Here is a 10,761-nt window from a genome sequence, read left to right on the forward strand (position 1 = left end):
ATGGCTGTTTAGTCTCATCTGGTCTCAGGGCAGAGACCATTGTTTCCCACAATGAGGGCAGGTGAACCCCTCCTGGTCTCAGGGCAGAAGTGATGGGGATGATAAGTTAAAAGCCGTGTTCCCGACAGTTGTGGGCAAAAAAGAATCATACTTTGCTGATGGACTTGTGTGCGCCATTAAAACAGTCCGAGCACAAGTTGGTGGAGCTTATTTGTGTGCGGGGGTTAAAGTGCAGAGCTCCGCGACCACATGCTGAATGCCGCCCATACTAAAGACTTGACACTGGCCGGAGCCTATGAGTGCTTGTAAAGAACTACAGGGGAGGGGAGAAGTGGTTGGATGGTGTAGTAACTGATGTTTTGGGTCCGGTAACATATTTGGTGTACATGTGTAAAAAGAAATGTAAATCAGATGCTGGATGCAAAGAGAAAGAATGTGACTCCAGAACAAACTGTGACTAACACTGAAGGAGTCTGGGATTACCCCATTGATCCTGGAGACACTGAGACTGTCACTGTGGTCTGTGAGCAGATCCCTGAGGATCACCACAGCTCAGTGGAGACTGACCGAGCTCTGAATGATTCCTCAAGCTCAGGATGCATGGAGCGCCCTAAAAGAAATGTGCGTCCTCCTCAACGTTTGGACTTATAATGGACTTCGAGAAAGGGACTCAAAGTCTCATACTATGGACATGGATCCTATTTCACACAAGGTGGTTAAGTTAGAGACCTTGTAAGTATCTGAGGTTTGCGTTGATGTTTTTACCTTGTACGGTGAACTTTGTTCAAAAGAAGGGAACTTTAAAAGAAAAAAAATGTGTTAAGTCTAAGCTACAGGGGAGGAGCTGTGGTGTTTAAAAGAAACAAAGCAAGATAAAAAGTATAACAGTGAGAAGAAGGTACTTTTGTACTGTGTTGCCACTGATGTTCACAGGGTGCTGTGTTGTAACCTGTTCATGCCTATAGGGGGCGCTTGTGCTGATGGCGGTGTTCTTCCCAGCAGTCGGGCAATGAAGAAGCTAACGTTCGCTAGCCTGGATTCTCTGTCGTTTTTCACCCGAGGTAGTTTTTCCACACAGTGTGTCGACACAACACACATGTATCAGTGTCTATGTGAAGCTAAGCTACCGTAAATCTGAATTAAGATAACCTACCTCTTGCACTTTCAATTTCCTGACTAAGGACAGGGCTCAGGCTTTCTCTTGTTTTATTTTAAAGAATGATGATATTTTTCTGATGCATCTTGACCTGGAGATACAAATGAGATTCAGTGTTTTTCTCACTATAACCTGTGATAGTTGTGTCTCACTGCCACAAGATTCACACAGCTCTATGTTTCCATCATGGAAAAGGATGCTATGCTATCACAAGTCACAACTAGTGAGAAAGAAGTCTAAATAACAAGATTCAGGGAAAAAGTGTATGCATTCAAAATCAGTCAATAATGGTGTCAGTTCATAGTGAGGTCAGTGTTGATGAAGTGTGCCAGCAGGGGGTGATATAGACCTGTTAATGAGGACAAAGTCATGTGAGATCATAAAGTGCAGGATGTTTAAAATGAGGAGAAGAAATGTAAAACAGCTCAAAGTCTAAATTTTCTAAATGGACTTTAAACTGTCCAATGATCCTCAAGATGATGAGCTGTCACTCCACCTCACCTCCTCTTTTTCTGTTTCACATGAACAGGTGTGTGTTTGCCTTCTTAAATATATTTTGCATGATTTTAATGCATCACTGCTCCTCAGAGTTTAAGTTCTTATGTCACAGAGAGTCTGAACTGTTTTCATGCACTCACACTGAGAACTGCATCAGGATGATGTCGCCAATAACTCTGATTGTCATGTTGGGTTTTCTGAGTCAGGGTGAGAGATTTTGAAAACGTTTGGTGCAAATTCAGTTTGTTCCTTCAACTTAATTTGTGTTTAACTTTTTAAAGTTTTTATTCAAAAGATTTGTCATTTCTCATTTCAGAGTCTTCTGCAAACAATTTTCTGACTCAGGCTGACAAATCCAAGTCTGTTAGTCTTGGAGGGACTGTGACCATCAGCGCCACAGGGAGTTCAGATATTGAAGATGATCTCAGTTGGTACCTTCAGAAACCTGGACAGGCTCCCAAACTCCTTATATACGATTCATCAACTCTAAACTCTGGAACTCCGTCTCGATTCAGTGGCAGTAGATCTGGTTCTCAATACACTCTGACCATCAGTGGGGTTCAGGCTGAAGATCTAGGAGATTACTACTGTCTGGGCTACCATAGTGATCTCACGTTCACACAGTGATTCAGAGCCGTACAAAAACCTCCTTCAGTTTGACTGAAGTGAAAACGGCCTGCTGCAGGTGCAGAAGGTTGGTGAAGAGACTGTGATGAGGAGAACTGGTCCAGTGAACACAAGAGTCATCAAGCAGAACCACAATGAATCTAAATAAAGCTGAAACAGACTCACAGACACTCTTCCATATACAGTTTTAAACTCTGAGTTCCTGTCAGTTAATTCAGTTTCTTCATAAATAAGCTGTGAAAGTTAGATTCTTGTTGGACTATAACCAGTGATGTCAAAAAATCATTTCTGATAGCGACACAAAACAGTCTGAAATAACAACAGTTCATGTAGGAACACATTTAGTGTTTTATATTTAATGCACTTTTAATTATTTGCAATAATATCAGTTATCATACTGAGATGATCAAGAAGGTATTTTTCATGATGAATATATAATAAAAGAAATACAAAGACACTGACTCTTCATTATTCACTGTTTTATTAAATGATAGTTCATAGATGAAGTTTCTCTTGGAGTGAAACTGATCATATTCAGTTTGAAAGTAAAGAAGATGAAGAAGAATATGCAGAAGATCAGTATTAGACAGCAACATGCAGACTGAAACACTGAGCAGAGAGCTGTGAAACCTGCAGAAACATGTGAACAGAGGAGATCTGTAGCTTCATCAAGATCTCTATCAAAGCAGCAGCATCATCTCCAGACAGGAAGTGTTGCTGAAGCTCTACTCTGAGCAGCGCTCAGGCTCCAGGCTTTGAGCGACAGGGCTCTGTCCATTCAGACTGGCCTCACAGCTCACTGAGCCCGCCTTCCTCCACTGGTCTGCAGAGAGGCTCAGGGTGCTGCTCCGGCCGTAGTGGCCGTCACTCCCCAGGACCTCCGAGCTGTGTGACACCCCTGAGGAGCTGCTGCTGCCCCCCACCTTCCAGCCCAGCCTCCAGGTGGAGGGGAAGCCCCCGCTGGACAGACACACCAGTGTGGCACTGCCCTGCTGCAGCTCCTTACTGGAGGGGGGGAGGACGGTCAGGGTGGGCGGCACCACACCCACTGGAGGAGAGAGAGGGGGGAGGAGAGGGGGAGAGAAGACAAAGTCATGAGAGTGAAGCTTGGTAATAAAGACACATGACAAACTGCTCATTTCTTATATTTGATCAGCTCAAACAGAATAAGTTGTGCTGCTGTTGCTCTCATAAATCACTCAGTATCAGACCAGACACATGATTCAAGTGGAAATGCAACTAAAAAGGTTCACTGATGATGATTATTGACGACATCTTCATGTGTGTTTCATAATGTGTGACAGTGAATAACTCATCCCTGTGATGATTTTCTTCTGTTGAAGCTGACAGAGCTGAAACACTCATGTGAACACAGTTCAAACCTTTGTCATCTGTCTCTTTCACTTCCTTTTAACCACATGTAGAGTGAATGAAGCGTGAACACACAGATAAGCTGCATTTACCGATAAAATCTTATTTGTTTTTAACAGGAATCAGATTTTAAATCTAAAAAGTTTTTAAATGTTAAACATGAATAAATTAAAATAAACTATTGATGCTGTGTTTTAAGCATTTTTAATTTTTCTTCAGGAAACTTTCATTTTGATTATTTTTAAGCAGAAACCAATTCAAAGTCATGATAAAGAAGAATATAAAAAAATAGCTGAGCAGTTTTATGTTCCTTAAAATTATACTGAACACTGAATACATTTTGATTTCAGCAAACTTTTGTCTCAGACTGAGAGATCAGCCTCACTTCAGATAAAAATAAACATTTTCAATAACATACAAACATTAAACTTGATCAGAATCTTGTTCAATATTTGATAAAAGTTATATTTGCTACATGTTGTATAAAATAAAAATCTCTGGTACTTACAGTCAACGATGAGTTTGGTTCCTCCACCAAAAGTCAACCACAGTGATACAAACTCATTAAGTGGCCGTACAAAAACCTCCTGCACTGTGAACAAGCATCTATCCACTGAAAACACTCTCTGCTTTTCATATTAACACAGAAATATTCATATTTGTTGAATCTACAAAGATTGTTCAATGTTATAGATTGAAAATATTGAATAAATAAGAATCATTTCTGTCATTTTTCTTGACTTTTCTACTCCTGACAGAGAAACGATCACAGTCTCCTTGAAACATAGTCATTTCTTCACAGTTTATATCAGTTGATACATGGTTAAATTAACATGATGCTTTTTAAATAATCATAATTTACTTATAACTCATATTAAACAGATATTAAATATATTATTTATCTCGAGTAAACCCTGTGAGTAAATGAAAGGCAGACAAACAGACATATCATACCAACCACAGTGGACACAAACTCATCCTTAAATCCTCAACTGCACTTCTAATATAAATATTTTCCTCTGTTCCATTAAGATCATAGATGGTGTAAATCCAAGCAGTATTTCTCCTGATTTTGTGTCCCACGTTGCCGTCAGTGTGTTGAGAGCAGAGAAATGATTTCCATAGAGAGGAGGCTTTGCATGGTCAGCTGATCCTCCAGTGAACTGAGAAGGTTTATAGTCCTGTGAGTTCAACACTGCAGGACTCAGATCTGTCAGTCAACACAGCAGAAAGCACAACCACCATGACTCTCATCACCATCCTCATCTGGACGCTGGCCTGCTGCTGTTTTACAGGTTGGTTCACTCAGCAACATTTCAGACATGATGTGCTGCCTTTTCTCTCATTTATTTCTGCTGATAAATCAATGATTTGTTTTTGTGTGCAGGATGCAGCGGTCAGGTGACTGTGACTCAGCCTCCAGTAGTGACATTTACTCCAGGATCCACTGTCACTCTCACCTGCAAGACAAACCCAAAGGTTTATGTTTGGTCAGATGGAGATAGTAGAGTACACTGGTACCAGCAGAAATCTGGAGAAGCCCCCAAATTGGTCATCAACTTGGGTAAAAATCCTACAAGTGAGTTTTCATCTCGATTCTCTGGCAGAGGAGACGGGGTGAATGCTGCGATGACCATCAGTGGAGTTCAGACTGAAGATGCAGCAGTTTATTACTGTCAGAGTGCCCATCAAATCAACAGTGCTTGGGTGTTCACACAGTGATTTGTCGTCGCACAAAAACCTCCCTCAGTCAGACTGCAGAGACACTGAGCTGTTACAGCAGGAACCGACTGCAGCTGCTGAAGAGGAAGAGACTCTGACACAGACCACTGAACACAGAGCTGACAGGAGTTATACACTTAATAATAATTTAACACTGTTATGATAACAAACATCCCACAATGTCCATTTTCACCTTACATTTTCAAGGTATGAAATAAGCAAAATATCGGAAAAGTCTATCAGATATAGAGTTTGAATACACCTTCTGGTGCTACTTGGACACGTCATCAGTGAAGGACCCGGGGTCATAGGGTGTTTCGGGTCTTTAATCTTCATACAACCTCGCCTGGGCGACCCAGCCGGGGGTGATCAGTCCCCGGCTTGTGTCCAAGTGGCGTGTTGCTCCACAGATCCCCCCTACGGATCCACAGCCACCTCGAGGCCCGCTCTGCGGCCTCTCAGATGTTCCTGATGGCTCTCTTGGATTGCAGTCCTTTCACTCCCAGGAGTTTGAGGGTTTGCAGAAGTGAGCAGCCAGCGAAGCCTCGGCACCCAACCTCGACTGGCTGGCAGTGGGTTTGTAAAGCTCTGCGTACTTGGCCCTCTTCCGCTCGTTGGCCTCTTCAACCCGGTCTTCCCAGGGCACAGTCAGTTCCAAGATGACCACTTGCTTGGTGGACTCTGATGTTAGTACCATGTCTGGGCGGAGAGCAGTGGTTGCGATGTTCTCTGGGAACTTCTTCTTCCGAGGCCGACTTGAAGCTGCCAGTCACGAGCGGGAGAGAGGCGCCCCCCTGTAGAGCTAGACTGGTGATGTTGTGCCTTTTGCCCCGCTCTAATGAAGGTGATTGACTGTTTGTGGGTTGCCTGGGTCTTGCTGTGCTGGATCGCTGTGCAGATGGAGTACGCCAAAGCTCTTAGCACATGGTCGTGGCGCCAGCGGTACCGGCCCTCCCCTAGCGCTTTCGAGCAACTGCTTAGAATGTGCTCCAGGGTGCCCCTCTTCTGACACAGCTTGCACTCGGGAGTGTCTACTAGGCCCCAGGTGTGCAGGTTGTCCGGGCTTGGGAGGACGTCATAAACTGACTGGACGAGAAACTTGATGCGAGATGGTTCTGCTTTCCAGAGCTCTGCCCAGGTGATCTTGCGGGGATCTGCATGCTCCCACCTGGTCCATGCTCCTTGTTTGGACATGCATATGAATCCAAATATACAAAACCCTCTTACAAAACTTTAAAATTATACATTCAAAATTTTCAGAAGTGTGCTGACTGATATCACTCTTATATCAGTCCATTAGCAGTTGGTGAGCTTAGCTTAGCATGAAGACAGAAAGTAGGGGGACACAGGTTGCTTGGCTCGATCCAAGTGCTAGAAAATCCACATTTACATTGAAATTACCAAATATAAAAAAACTAAAACCCTGACACAAGAACAGGCGGACAACTCCTCAAACATGAAACTGAAAACTGGACGCAAATGGAAAAAAAAACTGAAGATGTAATGAGGTGCAGGTGGAGAGATAGGTGGAGAAGCTCAGGTGAGGAGAATGAGGTGAAGAAACAGGAGGATAGGAAAGGAGCTGATTGGCTGGTGAAAACACTGGAACAGGGCAGAGCTAACGAGGCTGAAGCAGGGCAGGTGTGGAGGGAAAAGCAGGCCGGGGAGGAGCACAGGAACACAGGAGGGAAACAAAGTGCAGACAGACCACAAACATCCAGAAAACACAATGAAACCAGACAGAAATGTCAGGACCACGACAGCTTTAGAGGTGCTGATGGTCAGATTTACTTGCCTATAGGGACATGCCAGCTGTTTTCACATGTTATCAGTCTTTGTGTTAAGCTAAGTTAAGCTGAAATGTGCCAGCAGGGGGTGATATAGACCTGTTAATGAGGACAAAGTCACGTGAGATCATAAAGATGTGAAATGCAGGATGTTTAAAATGAGGAGTAGAAATGTAAAACAGCTCAAAGTCTAAATTTTCTAGATGGACTTTAAACTGTCCAATGATCCTCAAGATGATGAGCTGTCACTCCACCTCACCTCCTCTTTCTCTGTTTCACATGAACAGGTGTGTGTTTGCCTTCTTAAATATATTTTGCATGATTTTAATGCATCACTGCTCCTCAGAGTTTAAGTTCTTATGTCACAGAGAGTCTGAACTGTTTTCATGCACTCACACTGAAAACTGCATCAGGATGATGTCGCCAGTAACTCTGATTGTCATGTTGGGTTTTCTGAGTCAGGGTGAGAGATTTTGAAAAAATTTGGTGCAAATTCAGTTTGTTCCTTCCACTTAATTTTTGTTTAACTTGTTTAATTTTTATTCACAAGATTTGTCATTTCTCATTTCAGAGTCTTCTGCCAACAATTTTCTGACTCAGGCTGACAAATCCAAGTCTGTTAGTCTTGGAGGGACTGTGACCATCAGCGCCACAGGGAGTTCAAATATTGGTAGCACTCTCGATTGGTACCTTCAGAAACCTGGACAGGCTCTCAAACTCCTGATATACACTTCATCAAATCGCTTCTCTGGAACTCCGTCTCGATTCAGTGGCAGTAGATCTGGTTCTCAATACACTCTGACCATCAGTGGGGTTCAGGCTGAAGATGTAGGAGATTACTACTGTCTGGGCAACCATGGTGGAGCGTTCACACAGTGATTCAGAGCTGTACCAAAACCTCCTACAGTTTGACTGAAGTGAAAACGGCCTGCTGCAGGTGCAGAGGGTTGGTGAAGAGACTGTGATGAGGAGAACTGGTCCAGTGAACACAAGAGTCATCAAGCAGAACCACAATGAAGCTAAATAAAGCTGAAACAGACTCACAGACACTCTTCCATATACAGTTTTAAACTCTGAGTTCCTGTCAGTTCATTCAGTTTCTTCATAAATAAGCTGTGAAAGTTAAATTCTTGTTGGACTATAACCAGTGATGTCACAAAATCATTTTAGATAGCGACATAAAACAGTCTGAAATAACAACAGTCCATGTAGGAACACATTTTGTCTTTTATATTTAATACACTTTTTATTTTATGCAATAATGTCAGTTATCATACTGAGATGATCAAGAAGGTATTTTCATGATGAATATATAATTTTAAAAAATACAAAGACGCTGACTCTTCATTATTCACTGTTTTATTAAATGATAGTTCATAGATGAAGTTTCTCTTGGAGTGAAACTGATCATATTCAGTTTGAAAGTAAAGAAGATGAAGAAGAATATGCAGAAGATCAGTATTAGACAGCAACATGCAGACTGAAACACTGAGCAGAGAGCTGTGAAACCTGCAGAAACATGTGAACAGAGGAGATCTGTAGCTTCATCAAGATCTCTATCAAAGCAGCAGCATCATCTCCAGACAGGAAGTGTTGCTGAAGCTCTACTCTGAGCAGCGCTCAGGCTCCAGGCTTTGAGCGACAGGGCTCTGTCCATTCAGACTGGCCTCACAGCTCACTGAGCCCGCCTTCCTCCACTGGTCTGCAGAGAGGCTCAGGGTGCTGCTCCAGCCGTAGTGGCCGTCACTCCCCAGGACCTCCGAGCTGTGTGACACCCCTGAGGAGCTGCTGCTGCCCCCCACCTTCCAGCCCAGCCTCCAGGTGGAGGGGAAGCCCCCGCTGGACAGACACACCAGTGTGGCACTGCCCTGCTGCAGCTCCTTACTGGAGGGGGGGAGGACGGTCAGGGTGGGCCGCACCACACCCACTGGAGGAGAGAGAGGGGGGAGGAGAGGGGGAGAGAAGACAAAGTCATGAGAGTGAAGGCTTGGTAATAAAGACACATGACAAACTGCTCATTTCTTATATTTGATCAGCTCAAACAGAATAAGTTGTGCTGCTGTTGCTCTCATAAATCACTCAGTATCAGACCATCAGACACATGATTCAAGTGGAAATGCAACTAAAAAGGTTCACTGATGATGATTATCGACGACATCTTCATGTGTGTTTCATAATGTGTGACAGTGAATAACTCGTCCCTGTGATGATTTTCTTCTGTTGAAGCTGACAGAGCTGAAACACTCATGTGAACACAGTTCAAACCTTTGTCATCTGTCTCTTTCACTTCCTTTTAACCACATGTAGAGTGAATGAAGCGTGAACACAAAGATAAGCTGCATTTACCGATAAAATCATGTTTGTGTTCAACAGGAATCAGATTTTAAATCTAAAAAGTTTTTAAATGTTAAAAATTAATTAATTAAAATAAACTATTGATACTGTGTTTTGAGCATTTTTAATTTTTCTTCACGAAACGTTCATTTTGATTATTTTTAAGCAGAAACCAATTCAAAGTAATGATAAAGAAGAATATCAAAAAATATCTGAGCAGTTTTATGTTCCTTAAAATTATACTGAACACTGAATACATTTTGATTTCAGCAAACTTTTGTCTCAGACTGAGAGATCAGCCTCACTTCAGATAAAAATAAACATTTCCAATAACATACAAACATTAAACTTGATCAGAATCTTGTTCAATATTTGATAAAAGTTATATTTGCTACATGTTGTATAAAATAAAAATCTCTGGTACTTACAGTCAACGATGAGTTTGGTTCCTCCACCAAAAGTGTACCACAGTGATACAAACTCATTAAGTGGCCGTACAAAAACCTCCTGCACTGTGAACAAGCATCTATCCACTGAAAACACTCTCTGCTTTTCATATTAACACAGAAATATTCATATTTGTTGAATCTACAAAGATTGTTCAATGTTATAGATTGAAAATATTGAATAAATAAGAATCATTTCTTTCATTTTTCTTGACTTTTCTACTCCTGACAGAGAAACGATCACAGTCTCCTTGAAACAAAGTCATTTCTTCACAGTTTATATCAGTTGATACATGGTTAAATTAACATGATGCTTTAAAATAATCATAATTTACTGATAACTCATATTAAACAGAAATTAAATATGTTATTTATCTCCAGTAAACCCTGTGAGTAAATGAAAGGCAGACAAACAGACATATCATACCAACCACAGTGGACACAAACTCATCCTTAAATCCTCAACTGCACTTCTAATATAAATATTTTCCTCTGCTCCATTAAGATCATAGATGGTGTAAATCCAAGCAGTATTTCTCCTGATTTTGTGTCCCACGTTGCCTTCAGTGTGTTGAGAGCAGAGAAATGATTTCCATAGAGAGGAGGCTTTGCATGGTCAGCTGATCCTCCAGTGAACTGAGAAGGTTTATAGTCCTGTGAGTTCAACACTGCAGGACTCAGATCTGTCAGTCAACACAGCAGAAAGCACAACCACCATGACTCTCATCACCATCCTCATCTGGACGCTGGCCTGCTGCTGTTTTACAGGTTGGTTCACTCAGCAACATTTCAGACATGATGTGCTGCCTTTTCTCTCATT

General features: G+C 42.1%; 1 gene segment (V, D, J or C); it reads left to right on the plus strand.

The window, feature by feature from the left end:
- The first annotated feature begins 7,578 nt into the window (after positions 1-7,578).
- LOC311274073 (Ig kappa chain V region 3547-like) lies at positions 7,579-8,040 on the plus strand. The segment is given in 2 exons: positions 7,579-7,624; positions 7,733-8,040.
- The last annotated feature ends 2,721 nt before the right edge of the window (positions 8,041-10,761 follow it).

Source organism: Pagrus pagrus, assembly GCF_965226575.1.
Source record: "Pagrus pagrus genome assembly, chromosome: 18".
Taxonomy (NCBI): domain Eukaryota; kingdom Metazoa; phylum Chordata; class Actinopteri; order Spariformes; family Sparidae; genus Pagrus; species Pagrus pagrus.